This window comes from Prinia subflava, chromosome 2 (assembly GCF_021018805.1).
Source record: "Prinia subflava isolate CZ2003 ecotype Zambia chromosome 2, Cam_Psub_1.2, whole genome shotgun sequence".
NCBI lineage: Eukaryota > Metazoa > Chordata > Aves > Passeriformes > Cisticolidae > Prinia > Prinia subflava.
The window spans coordinates 108,900,026-108,926,486 of record NC_086248.1 but is presented as its reverse complement, the minus strand read 5'-3'; the positions used below and the strand labels follow the sequence as shown (position 1 = coordinate 108,926,486).

Here is a 26,461-nt window from a genome sequence, read left to right as displayed (position 1 = left end):
ATAGCTGTTACGTGGATAGTGGGTAGCTAGACAGATACCAAATGCAAGCTGGATGCCAAAAAGCAAATCTAAATCTTCTTGTGTAGGATCCTCTCCAATTTTCTGGTATCATGTCACCTTACTTCTCTGTCAGGGAGTGACTTTTTAATACCATGTATCATGGACTACCTTTATGTTTTGTATTTGTTTCTACGTTTCCAGAAGACTATCCAAACGCCAAAACTGAGGCTGTAAGAAGCATTAATATTTAAAAAAAGAATTTATGACACATGAAGCAGCTTCACAACAGTCCTGAAAGAAATCCTCCAAAGAACACGTTCTGTTTAAGGATGTTCTGTTTAAGGAACCATGTGTGTATCTTGAAGAAAGTTACACATTTTGGTTTTAATGTTTTCCACTATTTTGGGGGCATTTTTAAACACTCTGGGAAACTGTTTAGTTGGTCAGTCTATCAGTGACATGACCCTAACCTGAAATTTTCCTTTTATCTTTTCTCCGTGTTGTACCTTCCACACAGCCAATCCCAGAGAGAGCGAGTGCTCTTCTCCTGGAGCACAGGGAAGGATAAGAAGAGAGAGTACAAAGAGAAAGTCAGGCAATTAAGCAATCCAATCTCTGTGACCTTTACTCATCCAAGAGGAATTTGACCCGATGCTGCCAAAGTGGCCATATAATGGAGCGTGGCTCTCCACTGGCAGTTTGAGCAAGTTCAGTTCTGTTGGCCTCTCTATTTGCATCTAATCTCTTTATTTAGTCACAGAACACTGAGGTCACCTATTTAGAAACCACCTACAGAAAAAAGGGAGCAAGTGTTATGTTTCCCCGGGTTCCAGCGGAACGTTTCCAAGATAATGGCAAGTGGACACCATTCCTTCCATTAACACTTTGACCCTTCCACTTAATGGCCTTCTGGTTCACAGAGATACAGCTGACAGCCACAGGTAACCTCAGCAAGGATGGGCTCTGCAGGTCCTCGGAAAACATCCAGGACACGCTTCGCTGCCAGGACAGAGGTCCAGGAGCTGGCGCGTTGGTTTCATCATCTCATGCACCAGAGGATTCCAGAGGGAAGGGACGTGCTGAAACATCTTGGGTTTGTACGGTACAAAGCACAAACAGATCCTCAAAGCAGTGGTTCAAAAATGGAGCCAGCCCCTTTTCACCCAAAAGGAACACATGGCTCAGTACCTGCAGCACGCTTTTCAAAATGAAAAGCAACTCCTCTGTGACGGACAAGTATTTCTACCAATTACTACACAATCTTATGGGGTGATAGAAGCAATCACTTTCACTGGATTTCCTGCATTCTTATTGCTGCTTTGAATGGGAAACCTTTCTAACAGGGAGAATTCCTTACAGTGTGCTGAACAGCACCACTGGAAGACAAAGGTTCCCCAAGGCCAGTAATGTTTTTCATTCTTTGGTGCTTAACACTGACTTAAGGTATGCTGACATTGCTGCTACCACCTTCCCCAAGATGTAACTCATGACACTCAGACTGTGACTAAGTAAAATAATTTGGCTTCCAGTGTATTGTTTTGACATATTTTGCACAAGAATTATAAAGCACTGGTTTTTGTAACCCCAGAAGCTGGCATTCCTGTGATTGGGAATTAAACATAAAATTTAAAAAATGTATCTGTTCCCAATTTTAGAAAAATCTCTGGAGGTCTGTAAAATTTTGGCTTCTATAATGATTATACCAATAATAGGATCCTATTTTAAACACAGCTACATAAACCCATTAGACAAATACACAGCCAAACAGCACTGGAGAAAGGAGAGAGACCTTTCAAGTGCCACATTTAAGGACTACAGAAGAAGAAGGAGGAGAAAGTACAGATATTCCTGATTCCCTTTTTTCCCTTACACATATCCATCTTCCTACACTTTTCCAGCTCTTATTACATCATCACTGAACAGTTTCACTTTTTCCACACACAAGCGATGTGCAGAATTTGTGATCACGGTTGTGCCCATCTCTGCTGACCTGCTTCATCCATTTATTCCACTTATTTAACCCTTGGAGGCATCAGGATGTGACACAGGGACCTAATCCCACACTCTTACAACCTTAGGCTTACCTAATGGAAATGGAAAGTCCTCATGGAAGACAAACTTGAGAAAAACAGCACAGGGCTCCTAGTCAAGATGTTTTTCTGTGGCATAAAAGGAAATTAATTTTACCCCCAATCACTAATATTAAAAATCAGTAAAATAGGATGGATATCAGATATCCTAAGACTTTTAGGAGCTTAGGATCCGTTTCTGCATGAGGACTTTTAAAACAGGTGTCGAAGCCAAGTTTACACCCGAGAATGAATCAGAGCAGAATTCCTGCCTAAGTGGACAGAAGAACACATTAAAGCTCAATAGCATTTTGAACAATAAAGTTGACAACAGCGTTTATGTACGAGTCCATTTACATTTTAATTTACGCACAAATGGCCATTATTTGCAGACATTCCCATGGTGATTTTCAAAGCAGCATCAGGGCTCTGATCAGCGGCACGCTCTGAAATCCAGGTCCTTAGGACTGCCTTTTGAACAAACAGAGGCAGTGTGCTCATGAAGCCACGCTGCACTCAAAACCTGTTCACTTTTGCGGTGGAAAACTTCTCTGCTAATAGATGAGGCTAATTTGCCATTTGTTTCATGCCATTTTTTTGCCATTTGTTCTCAAGGTTTATACAGCAGAGGGTGTTTCACTGTCCGTAAGTACACCTGTGAAGCTGACACGTGTGGCACACGGAGCTGGGAGCAGCATCCCTTTGTCTGGGCACACAGGTGTGGGGTTCTTTCTGGCAGAACCTCTGCAGTGCTGCTGGAAAAGCTTTCCATTATCGCTTTCCCAAGGAGCAGCACTTGGAAACCTCCCACGTCTCCAACCCAGATCAGTTTGCTCTTATGGATTCCAGTTGTTTCAGGATCAGAACGCTCCCCAGAGCCACGCGGATCAAACACTGCACTTGAGACGGAGATGAGGCAGGCTAACAGCTGATTCACCTTATCCAGGGATACGGGTTACTTTTATCCTTTTTTTGTTTCATTTTGGCAACTGGGACTCATAAAATATCTGAGACAACCACAGCTACGTATTTTTTAAAAAGAAAGAAAGAAAACAAAGCACTTACGAAGAATCAGACCTTTAGGAGACAGGGAATTCCTCCTAGAGCCAGGAGAAAAGCAGACTGCCTCAGGCAAGATGTCATCTTCTTAGTTAACACACACTTCTTTCTCCCCATCCTTTCAAGTGAACTGCTGGAAACGTTTTAGATCTTGTCTAGAGATAAAAGTTAATTTTACATGCTGCATCAGAGACGCAGTATAAATTCATAAATGAAATAATATTTTTCCAGTAAGGCTCTGCTGGCGGTGCGAGACCCTGACTTCCCACTGAAACCTTCCTATAAATAAGATTCCTACATACAAAGATTTAAGTTACTTGTCTGTCAGCAGGATTCAATAAAAGAAGCTCACTTTTATTAACGTTTATAACCCTTTAATACCAAATGCTGTTTTCCTCCATTAAAAAGGCATTTAATTTAAAAAAAAAAAAAAATGCAGTTTTTGTGGTACTTTTTGAATGCATTATCAATTTGTCTGTTATAACTTCAGTACATATATATGTACATAACTTCAGTTTGTGTTATAACTTCAGTATATATATATATATATGTATATATACATATATATGTGTGTATATATATATAACTTTGGTCTGTGCTGTAACTTGAGTGAAGTTATACTTTTGGGTAACTCGTGAAGCTCCAGGAGATGATGGATGTGGCACCATCCACGCATGGAGCTCCTGTTTCACCAGTGAGAGTCACCAGTTGCTGTGCACTGGATGAGACACGCCTTCGTCAGCTGAAGAGGAAAACCACGAGAATAAAGCCCAAAAGCAGCTCTGGCGATGTATTTGTAAGGTGATAAGAGAGAATGCTAACGTGGCCCCAGGGATGAAACACAGATGTTGGATATGTAAGCACACAAGGTGAGTGCTCAGAAAGCCTGCTTATCTCAGTGGCTCTTCAGCTCGACAGCAAAACCTCCCCTCACGACCCGAGTGCTCTGGCAGATGACCAAATGATTCCTTCATACTCAGATGCACAGTTTGAATCCTCAGAGCCACCCTAGCCAATCCCCTGCCATGTATGATGAATGCAATAAAGTCTTACCCCACAGTACTGAAGTGATAACCTCTCACTGCGAGAAAAACCAGCTGAATACATCTAATAAACGTCCTCATCTGCCATTATTGAAAACTGAGGCAAACAACCTTCCCAAACAAGAGTCAGCATTTCTGCTCTCTGGATTTTCTTTTCGAGAATACACTGTGGACATGAAATCATTTCAAAGAACAGTACACAAATTAAATTATACTGGTCATTATGAACACAGAGCAATATGAGAGGGTGATGAACTCACCAGTATGACATAATAATGCCAGCAAATTAGGCATAGAAACATCATGACAGTAGTACTTAAGTATTTCCCCTGTGCCTGAGCAATTTGTGCATTAGCAGCCTATTGCCTCATCACTTACCACAAAACAATCTGTACTGGTAACTCTTTCTGACAACGACTGCCATTTATCATCCATTCCTACAGCGCCCAGCACAGCGGTGTTCAATTTATACCGGCAATAACCAAAAAGAAAACACCCAGCGTGCAGCAGGGAGCTGGTGTCCAGGAGATTGCAGTTTGCAGCCCATCTGCCACGGAGGATGTGCCCAAGAACCTTCCCTGGCAGTGCAGCGTCTCAGGGGCACAGCAAAGGGAAGCCTGGTGCCTTGGGGCACTGAAGATGACGGGCTTGCCTTCCCTGCTGGAGACCCTCTGTGATTCAACCCCTCGGCCCAAGGCTGGCAAGAAGCCAGGGACGGTCACAGCAGTGGGGCAGAGCAGGCAGGAGAGGTTTGCAGGACAGAGCAGGGAAACAAACAGTGCAAGGCTTTGGTTGTGCTCCAACTCGGCTCTCCTGGCCCTGAGCTCCAGCCAGGACAATGAAGGAGGAGGGCAGCACAGCCTGATCCGTGTGGCCAAGACATGAACATACATGTGGGCCTGACACCATCAGCACACAGTTTTCCCTCATCTCTCTCTTTTCTTTGCCTCTCTTCTGCTCATCTGTCATTACAAAACCACACCTGTAAGTTATTACAAAACAGCAGATACGACCTTCTTCCAAAAAGGATTTTAGACAGGGTGTCTTTCCAAATATATATTTTCTTTTTGAGAGCAGATTCCAGTTGATAACCAAGACAGATAAAATAACTTAGTTATAAATACCATAATTCTACCAAAGAACGGCAAGCTAACAAGAAGGCTGAGTAAGGCTGCTAACAGAATAAACACCTTACAAAAATACAAGAATATCCCACTCCTAAGGAAGTCTGAAGAACCATTCACACAAAACACAACCAAGCCAGTGTAGTGACAATAACTGGTTCTGCTCTGAAGCATCTCAAATTCCCGTTTAATTATGCCTAATGCACCGTTTTACTCTCTAACATAAGGGGTTAGCAGAAGCACCCCAGTGCTGGCAGTGACCTTTCTGTCCCAACCAGGCCATTCACAGCTATCTCATGACTCCCTCACGTGTTGCTGGACGTCCAGCCCCACGTCCTGCAGAAGGGCACTGAATTGGCCTTTTTGTCACCACAGGAGATGGCATTCATCTCCAAATGCCACGGCGGGCATAAGGAATGCGGCACAAGAATGGGAAGCATTGAAGAGAGCAAGGGGAGAAGGAACCCTTGAATAGCCTGCTCTTTGATTATCATTTACAGATCCACTTGTGCAATGAAAAATATCCAAGAGATTGTTTTCCCACTCGTGCAGGCCCTGGCTTTTGCACTTCAAAGGGGTGTTTCTTCACTGGCCAGCAATTAGGAGCCCAAGGTCACTCAAGGCAAAATTCATCTTCTCCACTTCTGCAATTTTCCCTCTTATCAAAATGTGTGTGTGTGCACAAAGCACGAGCTGCGATGGCTGTCAGAAAACAGCCTGAAAGCTTCACAAGCCAAGAGAAAGTGCACTGTGGCTGCTACGGCTCAAGCATTCCTGGAAATTTTACAGGAATCTACTTCTCTCTTTTCCGAGCTGTGAGTGTCAATGAGCGAGATATTCACAACAGAGATTATTTTTATTGTTTTGTTTGTTTCGGCCTGAATAAGGGCACATAAAAATGTATTTAAAATACTTGCAAGTAAAAAATGAAGACAATAAATACAAAGCCCCCCCCACCTGTAAGTTATTAAAAATATAGTTAATACTGTATCTAACCCAAAATTGTGATTACCAATGTATTTAGTTGTCCAGCTCAAGTGCTAAGGCTTCTTCACCCACTAAACCTCCTGTAGTCTCTCCCCCTAGTGCACTCTATTTCAAATCCACACCTCATCTCACAGCCTGAACTGTCAACTTCTAACTTTATCAAGAAAAACAAGTAATGAGTTACTTATTTCCTAATAATAGCAGCCATTTACAGCTGCAAATCTCTAAAGACAAATCTGCAGTTATTCAAATTCTTATCCAAGAGAGGAACTGCTCCAGGGTCGTGTTTTGCTCTGAGGAGTGTTAACCAAACTTGTTTCCATAGGCCTCTAGGTAAACACAATTAAAACCAAATAATTCAAATGTCTCTCTTACACTGAAAATTTCAAGCACCTCAGAAAATACCAAGAGAGTTACGCAAATGTAGCTGTATAATCTTTAAACACTTCTACTGAAGAGCTTTTACCAAATAAAGCTGCACAGGTCTCTTTCTACTCCAGTTACCACCAATAGCATGTGCTTTTTACAAACGCAAACTGAAGCATAAAACAAATGTGTGCTGTCTGCAAAATCAATTCTTATCCTTTCTGAAAAGCAAAAATACCCCAATATTTATATTACTTTCTTCTTTGTGTTAGACAAATAAACCCTTCATTTTTCAGGGCAAGAAGCTGTGCTACATTTTTAAGTGAAATTCTCTTTCCTGAGTACGTTTTTCAGCCCTGTATGTACAGAAAGCTGACAGTGGGAAGGGTGAGGGGGATTCTCTAGTTTTGGGTTTTTATTTTCTTAAGCGTTACAGACACTTAGGTTAGTCCCAAAGTCAAATGTACCTATGCTCCTGTTTCAGCTCATCAAGGAAAGGGGATGATTATTTAGTCTGGGGTATTTCAAGGCCCCAAAGTCTCTTTTTCAGCTTAACAGGACCTGTTACATCTCTGAAGTTTAGACGGAATGTCACAAGTATGACACTTACTGCACCATCAGAGTGACAGAGAAGAAATCAACAGGAAAAAACTCTATGTTCTCATTGTCCACTGAAAGAAAATATGGGATAAATAATTAGGGACAGCTCAGCAGAACTTATCCTCCTGCATATGCACAGCACAAAATAGACAATGAGCACCAGCTTACAGAAATCTGAGGAGTCCAGACAGAAATATTTCTTGGCTTTCTTATCCCTGTGCACTTGCCTGGCACGGACCCTGCTTAGTCTTTTGCTGCTCCTCTGCAAAACACTTGATGATGTTTCCAGCCCTCTCACCGAGGTTCAATTCAACTCCAGAATTGCCTATGCTGTTCCTAAAATGGAGGGGTGCTCTGCAAATCCAAACAGTTCCTTCAAAAAGCTGCATGAAGTGGTGGGACACCAAAAAGAGATGCTGGGAGCAGGCCTTTGCTGCGTGGCAGGCTCCAGGTCTGCTCAGGAACGAACCCGCTGGGTGCTGTGAGGATGCACCAGGCACTTTGTCAAGAACAGCCTCAACACTGCTGTCACATCAAAGCACAGGAGCACAGGGCACACCTCACACGATCATTAATATCGTAATAAACACTTCAAGCGGCTCACGTGCACTCATTCTGTGTCAGAGGGATGCTCCTGGCATTTTGGGATAGCTGCCTTTCAGATTTGACAGTTCATACTCTATTAATCAACACTGTAAATCCCAACAGCTCCTCATCACCCCCTGAAGGCCTAAAAAGTAATTTTTTACTGTTTTGTCAGAATGACTGGAGAAACTCAAGTCAGAAGAGAAGCGGAGGGCTGTCACTGAGAATTGCAATCTACTCTGTGTAATAAAATTGAGATTCTGCTTCAGAGCAGCTAAGCTTCTGCAAGTCCCTTTCCTCTTCCGAATCAATTATCTTTTGCTCTTTTGTTCTTCCAGCTCCACACTAATGTTGGTCTTCTGTTCTGGCCATTTTTACCCTTAAAGGGTCTTGATGCCTGGCTGGAAAGCACACACAGGGACAGTGCGAAAGCCCTTAGGATGGCTTGGGACCAGAGTCTATAAAACAATTCCTGACAAATGGAATAGGTTTGGCTTCTTTGAAGCCACCCATTCCCTGCTTACACTTCCTTTTAGTACCAGTCTTTCTGCTCCATCCTGGACTGTGATTAAAGCCCCTTCTCAAAGGCTTTGGCTATTGATTTTAGATCAGTCCTCTATTCCCAAACAGCCCCATAACCTTGGTTTATTTTCCTAAGTTAAAACCAGCACACTTTTCTCCGAGTTAATACATTTTCATTGTTTCCAGTGCACACTGCAAGCACCTAGCTCCTCCAGACTTGGGCTGTGCAGCAGGAAAAGCCTGCCTTGTGCAGCCCTGAGAAGGCTGCAAAAGGAAGCCCAGGCCAGAGACAGAAGCAGCCCTTTGTTCTGTCCAGCAGGTCACACAGCCTCGTGTCACCGAGCGTCCTCTCCCTCTGACAAAGGTCACACTGCTCTTTTCCAGGCGGGAGAGCTGAGCTCAGCCAGAGCTGGGAGAAACTTGGAGCAGCTCTTGGAGCATGACCAGTCAAGGATGGTCCCCTCAGCTCCAGCAGGGAAAAGCAGAGCAGGTATCACTGACAACTCTGAACCCCACAAACATCCCCGACTTATTCCTTACACCAAAGGCTACCAAAGCAATGAAAAGATGAAACTTCCCTTGCTTTTTTTTAATTTTAAAACACCTGAGTGTAGGGAACATATGTTCCTTGATATTCCCTGTGTCGTCTCAATTACTGGCCCACAAATCCTGGGTTTTAGATTCCCACTGCATTCCCCCTCTAGGAGACTTGCAATCTGGCACTCAGCAGGCACCACAGAAAATGACTGGTGTGGATAGGTATGCAGCAGAGCTCACAAGTGTGGATACAGCCTACCTGTCCATTCAGGAACCGTGTGTTTTCAACAACCGGGCATTCAAGCCTCACATCCATCACGTTCAGAGCAAGACAGAATACTTGCTTTTACGTGCACCCCACTCAGTGTACAGGGAATCTGTGCCTGCATCCATCACATTCAGTGGAACAGAGCCCATTTGCAAATGCTGAGCTTCCATTTCCCTGCGCTGACCTGAATTACAATGGGCTGCAGGTGAACGTGCTAGATTTCTGAATCGGCAGTGAAAAAATTCTGCTGGAGGCATTAAAGAATGTGGCTAATGTGGAGAAAGGCTCATTTCAGAACGTGGCTGTGCACCATAAAGGGTGCTGGAGAAAGCTCTTTTTCGGCAAGCAAATATAATGCACATGGCAGATGTCAGTGTGTGTAATACAGATAAAGATGGAGCATCTGCATTTATTTATTTACACCATGTAAAATGCTGCTATCCACAGTGCATCTACCCTGCCTCCAAGCCTTCAAAGGCAACACCGTGCATTTTCAAATTCATTCATCATGGCCATGCTGAACTCTTTCTTTGCCCACTGACAGCCCATCAGTGATGCCAAGTACCGATGATGAAAACCTGTTTTTGGAGGAAAAGTCTATATCATGTATAAACCAGTGAATGCCTGTCAGGCATTTGAAATAGTGTTATTGTTCTCAGGCACTGCTGGCCACAGGAAAAAGGAGGAGGGCTTCAAGTGAAGCTTGTTCTCAGTGCACCCTTGCCATAAGTTATGCAAATACAACTCAGGATGGGAGAAAAATGGAACTCCATATGAAGAATAATTCAATTCACAAGTCAGGATAATGCCCATAAGCCATCTGGGTATGTCAATGGTTCGTAACTGCAACCTTGAAGGGAGAGATTTTGCTTTCTGGGAAAGAAGAGGATTAATGGTTGAATACTGATTAGTTAGGTAAGAGCACGTTGGTCCCTCAGCAATGCACTGGTTTGTTTTCTTTTAAATCTCTTCTGCTATACCGTTGGGAAATAGGGTAGCTGCTGGTTTCAATGTCTGAAATTGGTTTTTAGAGGAAAGTAAAAACTCCTAATGTACAGACCATTAGAAACAGGTGAATCCATAAAGATGAGGATTTAATAATCTCTGGAAAATGGGTAGAGGGCTAGCAGAGACCCTGTTGAAAAAGAGATCCCATTCTTGCTGCCACGAGCACAGTACATGTGCTACTCCTGAACAAAGGTCAGAGGAAGGGTAATAGGAATTGACTAAGAAATTGGGAAATCTCTGTGATAGCCACCAAAACAAAACTCCCAACAAAACAACCAAAAACTTCCAAACAAATAAACAAGCAAAGAAAACAAACAAATAAAATTCCCTCCCACAGCCCGAACCAAACAAAATCCAACAAAACGAAGCCCAAACTCCAAACTGAGGACCAGAAGAGAGGATGACTAAAGTTGCAATTTGCTTATCCCTGTATCCTGCCCAGCTGGGGCCCCCACAAAGCTCCATCATCTTTCCCTGAACTCGTGATTTCTGCTGGAGCCACCCTGCACCTGAATAACCCTCAGTGGGCCTCAGGTGGGAAAGCAGAGATGCTGCTTCCTGCTGAATATTCCCTGCTGAGAAGGTGCCTGTCAGTCAGAGATGGGAACTGGCCCCATCCCACTGACAGGCTCTACCAACTCCCAGTGCACAAAGTTACAAACATTTTAAAGAATCACCTTTATTCTGCCTTGCTCCAGGCCAAAAACTACTTGGTTAAATAAAACATACATGCTATTACAGCGAAACTGCCTCATGCAAGACGTAACATGCTTCTCTAACTGCTAGAGACAGAAAGAAAAAAGGAAAAAAAGATAATTGTCCCTTTCCAGGATGGGCTAGGAATTGGATAAATTCAAATCTAGGCATCCTATAGATGAGTATAGATGCACCCATCCTTTACTGGGCTTAGCCTGAGAGCCCTCTTAACCATGAAATAATGAAGCTAAGACAGCACAGTGCTGCAATGGTATCAAATGGACTGTGGAATGAGCATTATACAAGAACGATTCTCTTATAATGGCAAATCTTACTTATTTTTATGGGACTCTAAATAATTTCTTTCTAGACTTTCTATGTGGCTTCTCAGCACTGCATAAATGAATCTCAAGCAGCTATTTAAGGTCTTTCCTATTTCTTTTCTACTTGCCTTTTGGCAACTAAACTTCTTTAATAGGAAAATATTTGATACTTATATCTGATGCAGCCTTTTGGTGATGTGAAAATCACTGAAATCCATATGTCTAACAAGAAAATGGAGTGTGAAACATGCACATTTCTAAAAAGACCTCTTTCAGATGTACAAGCTTTTCTCATTAAGTTTTTGTGTTTGAAAGAGCCATTATTGAGTACTGTGTTTTAGTGCACGAGCTACCAAATAAGAACATCATTTTTATATTCTCTGAACTCCCACTGGTGCCACTTAAATTAGTGTTCTTGTTAACCAGGATGGTTTTTATACTTGTGAGGTCTGAATAAATCACTTCCATATTTTTTCATACATTACCAGGACTGCTTTTATTATTATTTTTTAAAGAATGCAGCTGTCACAGGCTAGCATTAAAATGTCACCTGGAAAACTGCAGGAGAAATGGAGCACTTAATATCTGCTTCAGCAAATAACTATGCAGACAATAATTCCTGTGGTCCCCTGAAATCCATGACAAGTCCCAATTGTTTGTCAGTGGTTTATTATTACAATACTGACATTTCTGTCATAAGGACCAAAAGATTTCTCTCCTTCAAAGAAAAAAAAAAGAAGGGAGCATCCTTTCTGCTTTAGGTCTTCAAAATGAAGATGGAGTATTTCAAGATTTTCTCCAATTTATAACCACGCAGCTTTTAACTTGTATTTCTGAGATTGCATGCTTGGCCAAGCAAGTTATGCCATTCACAGCATCCATCTACAGGCCCTTTACTTTTTTCAGTGGTGCTCAATTTTTTACTTTGTCTCTTCGGTCTCTGTGGAATTCAGTTTTTATTTTAGTGTATCAGGTACTACAATTTGACAGATTCGTGCTCCTATGTTTTTATTCTTCAAAAACAGTTAAGGTTTCCATCTAGTGTTTGTTGAAGACACTTGGTGTTGTGACTGACAAACCTACGACTGCAGGTAGCCCACAGAAATTTGGGCATTTTCCATCAGAAACATTCTGTGTCTATTCCTTCCCTGTTTTCCCCTCCTCCTGCAGACCTGAACTGATTCCTCTCAGCCACGGCCATACCAAACTGATGGCTTTTGTTTTGGACACACTCCAAAATGAGCTGCTCTCTGCTACCCTCTGAATGTGCTGCAGCCTTTTAACCTTTCATTATTTTCACTTCTTAAGAAGAGGCTTATAGGGAAAACTGCTGGGCTCCTCTAAAGCACAAGAAGTTTTTCTGTTTGCTGGCAGAAGTCGATATTCTTCCACAGGCTCCACTACCCAGCCTGCCGTTTTAATCAATATTAGAACTACAGCACGGCCTTACCTGTTGGTGCATTCACTCTGCCATCCTCTCTCTCACATGATTTCCTCTTCCTGTTTTCCACTGAAAATGTGACCATTTCTAACCAAGCTTCTCTCCCTGCCTTTTGACCAGTGCTGCCTCGCTTCTCTGGGTCTCCACCTGACTCTGTCACTGCAGGTGAATTTTTAACTAAATATATCATATGAATACTTTTTCATCCCTGCATTTAGCTCTCTGTCAGTACGTTTATTTTATTCACTGTCTTCTACTGCACAGAATACAATACATATATTGTATTCTACACAATACATACAAACCAAGAACTTCATCCAGGCTTCTCTACACACCCAACACACATTTTTCTAGGGTTTTGGTCCTCGTTCCCTGGCAGTTTGACTTTTCCCACCCATGGCACAGGACAGCTCTGCCCCTCATTCCCACTGCACTGTGCTCAAGGGCGGGAGGTGTTCTTTAAGCCCTCAAGGGAAGGGCTTTTCCTCCACTGCTGGCAGCCAGCCATCTGTTTTCCTAAAAATCCCTCCCTGCTGCAACCACGGCCAGCAGCAGCGTTCAGTCACTGCTGCTCCCTCAGTTCCACTTCACCTGCCCACTCAAAAGAGAAAGCAAGTGGGGAAGAGCGCAGCTGAGAAAACGCCATTCAGAAAATCATTATTGCTGAAGGACCTGGGAGTTTGTTATGCCATAATACAAGAGGGAACGAGTATTTCCTCAAAGTTACTAGTTGTGACTGAGAGTTAAAATATTGATTTGAGGGACTAAGGAGAGTAAACCTAAGAGGCTCAATACACAGATTCAACAACTTACGACTCCTGAAACGACATTTCACTGCAAAATTTTGCATCATCCCTTTGTTATTTTGAGATGTTTTTAACTGATGTTCTTTCTTCCTTTCTTAAAGCATTCATAGCATATGTAAAACATGTTACAACCATATCCTTATTCTCTATTCTATTTAGAAGAGATACAAATCTAAACAGATAGGGTATTATGTAGATATTAAAATACAAATTCTTGGATCAGATATGAAAATCTGAGGAAGAAAGATCCTGCATTCAAAAGCAAATAAATGCTGGTTCCTTGCAACACAGAAAGAAATTCCAGGCTTTTCTGCAATAAAAGCCAACACTAAATGATCTAGAGTATAAGTATTAAGTTAAAAAATAATAAAGTTAACTTCAGTGGGTTACATGTATTGAAATTTTAATTTCTTCCTTCTCCAAGTATTATTCTGTATAAATGTGAATCTAATCTGAATTTCAGGTTCAAGGAGTATGTTGGGGCACATTAATTCCAAATCCATCTTTACCTTAATTAACATATAGCAAAAAAAGTACAAATGCAGAAAAACCCAATTCTTTACAAATCTTTAAAGCAGAGCATCTCCTTAATATCAAGGACATAAATTAATAAAAAGGAGAAGCTTGAAAGCTAAAAGAAGGTCACGTTGTGGGATGCAGCAGTGTAATTGGTGTGAGGACAGTGTGCCGCGTTTGAACGCTGCAGTGTGAAAACATTTATCCCTCCTCAGATGTCAAACAGCTTTTAAAATCACACACAATTAGACCTAATAACATCACACTTCTTTTTCAAGCTACTGCACTCTGACTGCAGAACACACATACTCCAATGCCAGGGAGGGATACTTTGTACTGCCATTGCACAGACAGACAAAATCATCAGGAACTAACATCTCTGAATGTTACAGATGGCTGGGAGATACTCCTAACTGTGAAAGTCATATTAATGAATTGCATTAATCCGAAATACAGAAACACTGCCATCCCTGAGAAGAATCCTGCTTTCATTTACATATTGTTGGTGCACTTTACCCTGCCGTGGATCCAAAGTTTTCGTTGGACCTCTGATAGTTTTTCACGCTCTCAGCTGAAACACATGGTGCGTTCATGTCGGGTTAGAGCAGTGTTTTCACTAGACACTCACTCTGCTTTATTCACAGGACACTAATGTATCTAATTTACACTGCAGAAAGCACTCAGCTCCTGCAAGGACACTTCTCTTTCTCTCTCTTCATTTCTGAAGAACACAGGGAGAGGTAAAATGAGACCCTCTCAAAAAAATCATTCCTATTTGCTTAAAATTGTTAACAAAACAAAGAATGCATTTTGTGTCAATGTTTAAAATCAATTCGCTTTCCTCTGTTCTTTAAGGTACTTTTAGAGATCAATAATTAATGATATCCCAGGGACTCAAGGAAATGGAACAAAATCCCTAATGGATGCATTTAGCATTAGTGTTCCTCCACGGCAAACAAATGGAAAGCAGGTGAACAGGTAAGTGCAGCTGGAATGCATTTCAGGGGGCGGCAGTGACTCACACGAGGCTGTGCTCTGACCCCTCGTTGCCAACTCAGTTCAAGGAGCACTGCAAAGAACAGCCAAGGTGTGGAGCTACGAGGAGAAGGGACACCACGGAATGGAGAGACTGAGGTGAAATTCCTCATGGTAAAACCTGAAGTTGGTATCCCCTGAGTTTTGTCCAAGGGAGCTGTTGCCTCTTGCCAGTGCACATGGGCTGCTCCAGTGAACTGGGTTCGTGTGGACAGAACCTTCCTGGGACAAGCACTGCTGCCGTGCACTCGCTGCTTCCTGACTGACTAAGGAGAGGGTTGGATAAACAATATTTATAAATGACACCGAGCACAGCCTTGCAAGTCAGCAAAGGGTTGCTAAAATGCAGGTAAACTCATCCCCATCAGTGAAAAAAACAATGTACCTTGCTTTTAAAAGACCACGGTGTAGCGGCTTGTGCTCCTGATTTGGTTAACACCACCTACTCATAATATTTGTAGGTGAAGTTGTTTAATGCTTCTTCATAGGAAATATTTAACCATCACTTTGGTTTCACACTTCCAAACAGGTGACAGAATAAGAACCACGTTGCCAATGTAATGAGGCTGTGATTTTTTTTTTTCTTTTCCTACCAAAGCTGAGAAAGGGCCCCAAATGACAGGTACATTACAAAAAAAACCACAAAACACCGAGGGCTCCAAAAACAACAAAAAGTGAAGCCATCAAGGTTTTCTGTGGAACCATGGAAGGACACCCACTGGGTCTTCAACTTTATGGAACATTTTGAACTGAGCTGAGCTAGACATTCTAGAAAAATATGTAACCAAGAATTTAAGGATTTTCCAGTGGAAATCTTTTCAAAAAATGGAGTAAAATGCTAAAGAATTAAGCTCAGTTGACATGGTTTATTGCCATTAAAATCACCTAGTTATTTCCATTTAGGAAACTGGCAAAATGTTTCAAAGACAAAGTCCTCAGCTTTAGAGAGCCAAGTACTTACATGCCTGTGTACAGCCAAGGGTGTACTAGTGTAAGCATGCACGTTAATTACTTTGTGATTAAGTTAAGATTACAGACACAGGAGAAAAAGTCACCGCCTACCTTTGAAAACCTGATTTGAATCCTCATACTGCCCAGCAGGGGCCTGAGAGGACTGATGGGATGGAAAGATGGGAATAGCCACACTCCCTCCCCTCCCCATTCCCCCAGGTATCAGAGAGCCAGGAGAAAGGAGCACCAGAAAGGGCAGGAGGCTGGGACACCATGCCAGCTGACATGCAACCCAGCAAGTCACACGTGAAATTGAGGCATGAAGTTAAGAGCTGCCTGAGGCTGCTCACATCAGGACAACAGACAATTCTGGCACATATCTGTCTGTGCCGGAGACAACGTTGGCGGCTTGGGAAAGAAGATTTGTGTCACAGGAAAATGTCTTTTTTCCTAAGACAGAAATTGTAGGGGATGCCTGTGAGACTCCAAGGATCACTTTCTCAGGGAAGTCACTCAATGCAAGGAAGGAATGTAAGGACAGTTTACAGGTCTGGACTGAAGCTGCTATGGCGTAGACTAACTTTGTAAAGTAACGATACTTTAGTCTGAAAATAAGATTATTACTGAGCAACGTGCTACACATATACATTTGCTTTCCAGTCTGCTTCAGAAGAAGCTGTTAGCATTGGTTAGGTGTGGAAAGAAAAGAAGCGTGCACCAAAAAAGGACCTCAGGCCAAATATTTTAATGCCCAGGTCTCAGCCAACACTCGTTGGCCAACAACACAAGAGCGAACTAGACATTCATTCTGGGTGTGGGCAGGCAAACTGCACAGCAGATGATCTCAGATGGCGTCAGCCTGCTGGACCTGGGTCTGCCACCAGAAGTAGCTTTTGAACTAGAAAACGTGCAGCCCTTATTTTCTGATCTTTGGAGGCTCATTAGCACCTTTCAACAATCTGCCTGGGAAAATAAGACTGACTAGGGAGAAGAATGCTCAAGCTGAGAACGGAGATGCTTCCACAGTGCGGGCTTGCGAAACAGACGGGAACAAACCGTGTCAGTCACCTGCGTGCCCAAACCTGTCTGTTCCCAGAGCTGAGACAGCAGCACTGCTCACCAGCAGCTGGCAGCCAGGTAATGGCATGCAAACGCTGAGCACGGGAGATTTCTTCACAGGGCAAGGGAGTATTTATGGTATAACACACGCTGCCTTCGAGTCTCAGCCTATCACAGCCTCTGTGAAGCTGTGAAAAACCATCATTGAGGGCAAGTTTTATGGAAATGATGTTCATTCTCAGAGCTGATTACAGAGCTACCAAATTTATAGCAGTGCATCCAATTCATGGAAGATGAACTCATTTTCAGAAAACTCTCAATCCTCAGAAATTCTTTCTCCATTGGGAAAATGTCACTTTCTGATTCACACACTCATTTCACTTTGCAATATTTAATAATAACCAAGAAGCTTTATGTTTTAGTAGACAAGAGTTCTCTAAGCAGAGGATGACAAGAGGTTTTTTCCCAAAGCTCTGCAACATTTCATAAGACTTGATGCCTAACAAGCCAGGATAGCATAAATGTGTACACTACTTCACTGCTCAAAAAATATTATTACCCTAAAACAGAGAAATGAAGAAAAACACTGTCTGCTTTACAATAAGATTGCAATAATGTGTTCTGAATCTTGATACTCCTGCTCTTCTTGTGCCAGAGCTCCAGAGATTGGAGAAGTCCACACGTGGGAAGATCTTCTTCACTCTAATATATGCAAGCTGTATGTTGACACATACACAATATCTGCCTCTTTTAACGAGGAGTTGCACCATGTGATTACATAAACCACGTCTGGGAAATCTGGTGGCAGAACTTGGCCGTATCTGCCAAATAAGATAAAAGATTGCTTTTCAGAACATTCCTTTTTTTCATTTTGTTGAAGCAATAAAGCAGAAACGACAGGATTTCCCCACAGCTTTGATGAAACCTGAGCTGCACTTTGTCGAGTCGAAGACAGGTGGTGCAGGGTGTCCCTTTCTTTCAGAGACTTGGGCACGACTCTGCTGAGTTCCATTCCTTGCCCACAAGCCACACTCAAGAGATAAATACTTCAGAGGGGATCTCTTCAACCGAGCCAAGGTGTCACCCATCAAAGAGCCTTCCTGGAATTCTTTTTATGCAAAATTCTTTTGCATAAGTAGGTATGTACAGCTGGCAAAAAAAGAAAAAATCCCACATCATGCCTTTTAGTGATCATGCTTGGTAGTCTAAGTCAGTCAAGGTTGGCATGGCTTTGTTGTCTTGACCATACAGAAAATTGTCGTGTTTTCATCTGGGAAGACATGTGATGCAAAATTAACACAGGCAAGTTGTAGGTTTGGGGCTTTTTTACATGGAAGTCCTCACCCTTAATGACTTTAGACAGACAGATTACAAACTCATCTGCTCAGCAGCTCAATGGGTGTCTCCTCACTAAAGGATCTCATGATTGAATCTCAAAGCAAATGTGTGGGTAGTCTTCAAGGAAAGGAGTCCCAGGTGATATCCCTTCAATTAGAAGGGATCTGACTCTGCAGCTGAATTCCTCTGTAGTGCTATCTGATGTAGGTGATGCGAGGTGCCTGTAATTTCAGGGCCATCCCCATTCCACTGAAGCATAAGGACTATTTGTGGAACACGTCTCATTTGCCCTCTACCCCAAAAATACCTCAAGAGGGCATGTCACAGGGTAGGAATTAAACACTTGGTAGTATCTGTGCTTGGCAGAGTTGGAAAAAAAAGTAATAAGGCAAAGATAATCATACCCAGTGATAAGTCATACAAAGACTGCAACACCCTGAGGAAACCTGACAACTTCTGACCCAGTCTGAAAATAGGTAACACAGATCTGAAGAGGTCAGAATGGATGAGCTCTCCCTGGGAACAGCCCTCTGGACCCACTGGGACAGAGCAGCTCTGACCTATGAAAGGAGGATGTGATCCTCTGGACAAGACTGGGGCAGAATGTGTGGAGTAAGCGTGTATAAATGCAAGTGGAAGTTGGGGAAAAAGGTGTCACCCACTGGCTGTCCTCGTGCTGAGCCAGCTCCACCTCAGGGCTGAGGGGCCATCACAGTCTGCAGCCAGCAGAGCCCACAGCACAGCCTCAGGTATAGGTACTGTACAACTAGGGTTCGACTCATCTGTTGGATTAATGCTTGATTTTAGTTGTTGAAGTGATAGCATAGTAGTTTAGGATAAATAATGCTTCTTTGTGTTTGTGGAAATGTGCTGAAATACTCCCATCACGGCAGTCCCTGATTTCCTAATTGAAGCAGCTGCTACACTTCCTAAATCACCCATATCTGAGCCACCCATTTCCATACCAGCTCTAACAAATCACAGAACTTGAATTCGATGAATTCCGAAGTTGAGCCCAACGTACCACTTCAGAAACCCCCAATTGCTTGTTGCTGAAAATAAACGCAAAGCAATTCATTTACTTTGGAGACAGGCAGGATCAGCCGGCTAGCTCTGGCAAACCTGCCTGAATGGTGGGTACAGACTCTATCTACAAACCTGCTATCTCACCCGGGCAATCAGACAAACACATCCACCAAGAACACAAACATACCTGCTAGTCTGGATCGTACCAAAGGACAAGCTTTCCAAAGCTTGCATTCTCCCAGAGCAACTATGTGCACAGATAAAGACTATGGATCAATGCCCACGGGACCTCAGGAGTGTCAAGAATCCCTTTCATGTGGTATGTTCACCAAACCGAAGCAAGCACAGGAAAGCTTTCTATTTAATGCATGAATTAAACACCCAAGACACACAGGTCATTCCTGCTGAGGGCTGTGATTTCCAACTGCACAACACCCAGGCAGTAACATCTGCCTGGCTGCCTAATCAAGAGTTCCCTGCTACCTGCAACAGGGAGCGTAAACACCTCTCGTCTCCAGAGGCTGGAAGCAGCCCAAGGGACAGCAAGACAAAGAAGGCTGTATCACCAAGACATGGGTAAATGTACAGAATGCTTGGCTGTGCAGAAGCACAGAGGAAAAAAGCCTGTGGAGAGAACTGGGCTGTAAACATGATGCTATGTAAAAGGCAGCTAAACCCCAGATCCTGGTGTACTGCGAACACGGACGTACGTGACTGCTCTACACAGGTGGCACTGCATTTCTCTTTGTATTGACATTCCCAGAGGCAGTGCTGCAAGGCTGCAGAGGCTCCTCTCTTTCTATTCATACAACACATTAAAGGTGTAAAAAACAAACAAGAGAAGCGGAGACAAACTGTACAGGCTTGTGTTGCATCCCTCGCAGTAAAGACTAAGTGATGCAGTTGGTTGACTACAGAGGAGCAAGATGTTATGCAGCACATGTTCTTTGATAATGCCCTACTTTAGAACCAAAGAGCAGTCTGATTATGCTTTGAAAGCTACATGATCAAAGGAATTCAGAAAAAGCCTTTTGAATCATTTTCCTAGATGCTTCTATCAAACTGTATTAGGCCAAATCCGCCCTTTCAGTTGGAACAGTTTGAGCCGTAGCATTAGTCTTCTGCTCCTTAAATCTATTCATAAACAAAAAATAAAAACCTTCCCCAATGAAGTGACCACACTAACCCATTATCTTGTGTAACTGAGTGCAATCAAAGACCTTCATTTACTTTATGTAAATGTCCTCTCCCTTTCCCAGGCCCAAGGTTTTCCTACTCTCTGTTGTGTCACCTCATATCTAAGCTAGATACTGAGATCATCTGGGTGGAGATTCTGGGTAAAAAAGTCACTACTGACTAAAAAAACACAGCACCATGGTAACTCGAGATACTTTTGCAGACAGTACACTGGTTTCTCCTCTGTTTACAATATGTTAAAAAAAAAAAAGGCATGGATGTAACATATCCAGATATTTCCATATTAATCACATTCTATTTTCTGACAAGGAAAAGGTTACAATTCCTTAGGATGTAAAATCTTAGGATTGATTTCAAGGCTGAAAATCAAGATGTTTAAAGCAGACAGGCCCACAGGGTGATCTCATGAAATATGGAATTCCCTGATGCTTGCAGCATTTCCTCTGTTACTGTTCCTAACCCGGGCACAGGGTCAGAACTGTCTCCTCCAAGAGCACCGCTCGCTCTGCCGCTGCTGCCAGTGACGTGTCTGATTCCAAGGCTGGCTGCAGAGAGCCAGCAAAGGGCAGCTGCTCCATGGTCCCCAGGTCATGGCACAAAGGGGTTCAATGTGGGATGGCAGTGACAGGATTTTGGGGGGACATTAAAGCTCCCTGGAGCCCTGGCAGTTCGTTGCTGCAGTGGAACAGTCCTATGTTTTGTCCATGTTTACAACACTGCGAGGCATTAATTTGGGTGGGAATTCTTATTTCCACTCCACTTCCCTCCTGGAAACTGTGCTGTGTTGGCAAAACCAAAGGACAATGATATTTTGTGGACCAAATTCTCCTCAAACATTCAGACACTAACATTCACTAAATAAATGTGAAAGGAAGATTTGCCTTATATGCTTTGATGCAGTAGAGTTTGATGGAAGAGATTTTATCTCTGTTTTCCTTTGTTCTGTTTTCACTTAACAGGAAATCTTTATGCATTGGCAGTCAGATTTCACAGCTAAAACAAAATAATACCTGCCTTGAAAATCTGAGTCTTTCATCTATTTTCTTTTACTGCGTATCAGTGAGCGTTTCATCTGAGACACAACAGGATATACACTGAGCTCTTAAACACATTAAACCAACTGCATCAAGCCCTTTAAATGTGTTAACTTATGTCTGCCTTGCTCTTTCATTTTACATCATGATTTCCTTTTCGTTTATTACTGTAGTAAAGCAGAATAAACTAGAACTAATTTTTTTTCTCAGGCCATTTTTTATCCCCTTTTCCTTCATTCCCTTGCCACATTACATATTTCCAGGAAATCCTACCCTAAATAGGCAACTGGTATGTTAAAAATACAAACAGGAAAAATTCAGTCGCTCCTCTTTCTTGTGGTACTCCTTATGGTTCCAACTATCAGTGACACTGCCTCCACTCCACTATTGAATGAAATTCATACCTCTTGGTTTGCACACTCCTTTTTTCCTTCCCAATAGCCTCTTCTATAGTTTTTATTTATTTACCCACTGCAGAACGATAAGTAGCTATCTCTTCAACCCCTCAATGTTTCCCATTCAGGTCCTATGGATTTTTAATTAAGATTAAAGGATCCTCCTATCCTTGCGCTTCCAGGTACCCATGTTATCTTCACAATCCCTTTGATATACATCCAGAATATTGCTAGCCAAGGCATTTCACCTCTCCTGTCACTTTGGTTGTGTCCAGCTTATGCTTATTCATATTTAGCTATTAACCTTTATTTAAACAAAGTACAACTAATCGTTTCACTCATCCGTGTAATATTATATTAACCCATATTATCATTAGAGGTGAAAGACATTAATTGTGTCATCAGCATCACTGCAGTGTGCATGACTTGCACTGGAAGTTGATATTTTTATTAATAATGATGCTGTTGTTGCTGTTATTCAGCATTGGAAGAGGTCACAGAGCTGGCTTTCACAGTGAGCTAGGTCACACAATCTGTGATATCTTTACTTTGTAGATCTACACTAAACACAACCAAAATCACAAGGAAGAGGAGCCTCCCATGTGCCACAGCACACACAGGCATTTCAGCCACTCAGAATGGATGGTTTCAACAGCCAGGAGAACCAGCTGCAAGATTTCCAAAGTTATTTCAACAACTCTCTTTGGTGGCACCACAGCAGAGCTCAAACAGCCAGAGCAGTTTTATTTAAGTGTTTCCCATCAATGCTGGTGGACCTTTTCCACTCAAAAGCACTTGAAATAAGTAGAAGGAGGCAATTTCTTTACATGCATTGGTTTTATAATTTGGTCTGTTTGTTGAAAGAGAGGAGTTGATGACAGGGCCATAATTGCTGTGACATTTTACATATGTAACTCATCTCAGAAGCTCTTCATCTCTTAGGCTCCCTGCTATCTTCAAACATGCAAGCAAAAGAAATTGGAATGGGCAGAAATCTAACACCCCTAGAAACTAAAAAAGAATCCTAATGAAGGGCAGCAGTGAGAAAACACACACATGTATGGCCAACTTCAGACTTGACCACAACAGCCCTGCACTCCACTGTGGCTCATCTGTAGCAGAGGAATAAATCTGAATCTCAGATTTTAATAAATAATAATGATGTTTTAAATATTAATAACAATTTTGTTGATGCTATTATTATTCAACATTAGAAGAGGTCATAGAGCTGGCCTGTTAAAATGAAAATTTCTGATTGAATCATTAAATTCTATGCCACTGGAACAGAGGCTGCATGAGGCCAGAGGATGTAATGCCTATGCTTAATACTTTTTAAATATTATTTGCTTCTAGGAATGACTTGCATTAATTTTTGTTTCAGATCAGTATAAATAACATGGAAACAAGTTTGGGTTTTTTAAAACTAAACACACATTTTATTTGGATATTCACTTTTCCCTGCACTCAGTTCTTCAAGACTCCTCTGTTGGAGTCCTAGATGTGACTAGGGACAAATAGCTGGATTTTCCATTCCCATGGCCCATACACAAAATAAAGAGCTGAAAGGACAAGAAATCATTTAAATTTGTAACCTCTGTTTCTGTTTATTTAGCTTTCCTAGAAGAAATAGAAATAGAAACTCCCCAATACTTTTCCAAGCCAGTGCAATCTGTGGTAAACAGTAAGAAGCAAATCTGGGATTTTAAAAGCCATTCCTGGTCTGCCCCAAAGAAAGGCACAGCCATGGGCAGGTGTGGGTTGTGTAAATGACACTGTGTGTTACTCAAATAGGAACATGCTACAGGAATGCAAATTAAATATGGTGAAAAACAGGCAAAAAAACAGGGGAAGAAGGGCAAATCTCTGAAAGAGAAATATTTTATTAAAGGATGTATTTGTAATACATGCAAAGCTGTCGTTTTGACTAAGTTATTGACCAGGGAAAAAGGACTACAGGTCCCTGCTATTATAGTGCACTGCCAGCTTTCAGCTTTATATACTCACTTCTCCAGAGAGATTTGAATATCCTCATCCTTTGCCATTTCTACCCTCTCTCCCCAGCATTTGACTGAATTTTAAATGTCTAATACATTGAAATTCAGTGAATGAGATGGAATAAAACTGTGCAGTGAATAATCAGCAGTGAATAACATCCAGAAAGCACTTGTGTATTTCTTTCCTACTGAGAAAAACATCCTAAACAACATTTGATTTATCTACCCCAAAGTTCTCCTTCCAGGGACTGACATTGCTGTTGACTGGGCATTTATTTATGATCAGCTGGTACCAGGCTCTGTGGGTTTCATAGCAGGAAAAGTGAAATTCATTACTCTTGCCACACTACACCATCCATCTTTTATGTATTATACAGTGCACCGATTTACGGGAGCTGTAGACTCGAAAACCTAAAAAATGAATATTTAATGATTATAATATTATATATGCCTGCATTTTGTTGTAGGGAAAATGGAGGCGTGTATTTTGCTGCACATGTTTTTCTAGCAGGTCGGTGTTTGCAATGGTACTGCCCTGCTGTTGGTAGCAGACATTTATTTCTGCTTCACCTGGCATCACTTCTGCCAATCCTTTCAAGCAGAAGGGGTTCCACTAAAAACAGGAAGGCCAAGATGACATCTCACCAACGAGAAAAAATATTGGATCTGATGAAACAAAAGCCACTTCCCTTGAATCTGAATGAGTCTATTCTCGTACCTGGGCATGGGAACCAAGCTGTGGGCTCACCTTATCTAAGTGACCACTGGATTCAGAATATGAATTTAACAGGTGAGTTCTGGCAGAAATCTTGTTCAATAAGGAGCACTCAAACAGAAGGACTTCAAAAGTTTCTTACTAAGTTTCCCTTCACAATTAACCAATAATGCAATATTGTGGTTGCTGACCTCCAAGGCAATGAGCACATATTTCTATTTATAAGCTAAATAACTATGACACACAAATAAATGCTTCAGCTTATACTCTAAACCTTGGAAGTACATAGTTCATCCTGTTAAGGCTGCTTAATTCACTTGTGTGTTATCACACATTATTAAGATACATCAAACAGGAAGAAAAGTGAGCAGACTAACACTTCACATACCAGATTTGATGTCAAGCATATAATGGCACAGCCAACCTAGCATTCTTTAGCATTGCTAATCTATAGCAATGAAACGAAGCATAAAGGAAGGGGAAAAAAAGGGGGGAAAGGGGAAGAACACACAAAACCTCAAAAGAAAATAGCAATTCAGTCATAAGATTTTCTATGAAACCATGAATATTTATGAAAAAGCAAGGAGGGTTTTTTTTTTCCCACTTAGCTTCCAATATCTCCTTTAAAAACACTTCTGAAATATTAGACATATTAAAAAAATAAACCGTGCATATAAAAGAATGAAAGACATGCAGCTTTCAAGATAAGCATGCTTTCAGTGCAGGCATCTGCACTCAGAAGAGCATTTACACAAATTAACATATTTTATCCACTGTAAGGACCATAAAGCATTTCCAATTCAGCATACAATTTTTATTTCAATTGGCATGACAAAATCTTTAAGTGTAGCACTGGTAGAGATATAAGAAGCTGCAATGACCAAAGGCAATGGTGGATTTGCTTGCATAAAGGAATGAATAACAATCAAAAAAAGGTTTGGGTGTTTGGAGCAGAGAGAGGATGTTATTCTCAAATTCACAGAATTGGTTTCTCGTTACAATGATGTTTTGAAGCAAATATAATCCCTTTCTGAGTGAAGACAGAGAAGAAGATTACATGATACAGTACAATCCCTTTTCTAGAAACATGGCAATTTTGTCATCAACACACGGATGAGAGATGCCATTACGCTTGGAAAAGAATTAGAAAGCTCCTACACAGCTCTCCACCTGGCAAACAAGGTCACCCCGTATTCCAAGCTCCACACCATTTGGAGATTAAGGATTCAAACACTAGGGCTAGCTCCTCCATCTCCCAAAATTCAAATTGCAGTGCTTTGGTACATGCCTCAGACAGGGTTGCTATGGTACAGGACTCACAAAAGCAGTAACTGCTTCCAGCACTTTGCTTCATGGCTGCAAGGACTTGTCTGCCCTGATTAATTTGAAGTTAGTGATGAAAATACTAATAAGACTGAAACAGGAGAAGCAAATTTAGGGAGCTACGTTGGCTCTTGGACTGTGCTGTGATCTACTCCTGTGCAGTAAAGCTTTCAAGAGAGTCTGTTACTCCTCAGGTACACACGGGAAAAATACTAAACTGCCTTCTAAGGATACAGGACACACGTAATGTCCAACATGCACTGCCATCCTCCAAAAGCACTTTTCCAATAACCAAATGTCTCCTGCCCATGCTTAAGGGTGGCATTCATCCATGAGACACTTCAGAAACACGCCTGAGTTATCAGCTCAGCTGTCCTTGCTCAGGAGGGAGGCGGGGAGGTGGCTGTGCCTCCTCCACTCCCAGCTGCAGATCCCCCAGTTAAG

The 26,461-nt window shown here is 42.0% G+C and overlaps 1 protein-coding gene across 1 annotated transcript in view; it reads right to left on the bottom strand.

Moving 5' to 3' along the window:
* Window positions 1–26,461, bottom strand: part of MACROD2 (mono-ADP ribosylhydrolase 2) — an 837,487-nt gene that overhangs the window by 518,611 nt on the left and 292,415 nt on the right. The window lies entirely within an intron of this gene.